Consider the following 1,496-nt stretch of genomic DNA (forward strand, 5'->3'; position numbering starts at 1 on the left):
TTTTTGTGATTTGTTTTGATTTATTTATTGTAGAACTCGCCGTAGCTCGGATCTTGGAGCAAATTATTTGGAAGGAGAGAGGATTAATAGAAGCTGAAGTAATTCAAGGAATATTATAAATTACCCAATCTAAGTAGTCCCAGAGAGAGGACGTACATACGTAATCGATGATAGTCCTCTTCCTTCTACAAGTCTTGTATGAAAACGAAAAAGACAAAATAGTAGAACGATGACGTCACCTACGACCTCTCTAACACTCTTTAAGGACTGCTATAGTAGAGGTGTTATTTTGAATAGCCCGCTATTTCGGTAGATGTTACTTTTGAAGCTGTCATTTTTTGACATTTGACAAGTAGAAACTACGCCATTAATAAAAATGGAACGATACACGCTTCAACAACGCATTGAAATTATTAAAATTCACTTGAGTGAATCAAATGCAAATCATCTTGAGTGATGAGGCCCATTTCCATCTCGGTGGCCTCGTCAACAAGCAAAATTGTCGCATCTGGGGCTCGGAAAACCCAAGAGTTATTGTTGAAAAGCCTCTTTATCCTCAACGTGTGACTGTTTGGTGCGGTTTATGGTCCGGCGGAGTCATTGGACCTTACTTTTTCGAAAATGAGGCTGGAGCAACAGTTACGGTGAATGGATTGCGCTGTCGAGAGATGATTATTGATTTTTTATGGCTGGAATTGGATGATATTGATCTGGACAACGTTTACTTTCAACAAGACGGCGCTACGTGCCACACAAGCAACGAAACCATTGATCTTTTATGTTGAATATCAAAATAACACCTCTTATTGGAAAACCCTGTACTAATGTATAAGTGGTGAAGGGATCAATGGCACTGTTTATTTGAAGCATCTTCCATTGAAATACCGGTAGAACAGCATTCCCTCCTGTGTCTCAAAGATGGATAATTTTTAACATTTTTTACTGTGTGGAGGGTATTTTGAGTAAAGGAAGAGAGAACTGGATCTTGTGTGCCACTGCAAATTTTCGCCTTGCACCATCAAATAAAAATGTAAATTTTCCTTTATCAAATTCTTATCTCTAAAAGTTCTTCACCGATTGGTTTGAAATTTTGGCACAACGTTGCACTCAAATATGTGTGTGTTTTTATATACCTATATTATATAGATGTCACCTGTGACAGGTAAAAACATGCTTTTTTTGAAAAACAGTGCCATCTGTTGGACAAACGTGCTTTTTTTTAAAAATAGTGCCATCTGTTGGACAAACGTGCTTTTTTTAAAAAACAGTGCCATCTGTTGGACGAACATGCTTTTTTTTTTAAATAGTGCCATCTGTTGGACAAACATGCTTTTTTTTAAATAGTGCCATCTGTTGGACAAACATGCTTTTTTTTTGAAATAGTGCCATCTGTTGGACAAACATGCTTTTTTTTTAAATAGTGCCATCTGTTGGACAAACATGCTTTTTTTTAAAATAGTGCCATCTGTTGGACAAACATGCTTTTTTTTTAAATA

Source organism: Hesperophylax consimilis, chromosome 29, assembly GCF_061612785.1.
Source record: "Hesperophylax consimilis isolate HC1 chromosome 29, BYU_Hcon_1.0, whole genome shotgun sequence".
Taxonomy (NCBI): domain Eukaryota; kingdom Metazoa; phylum Arthropoda; class Insecta; order Trichoptera; family Limnephilidae; genus Hesperophylax; species Hesperophylax consimilis.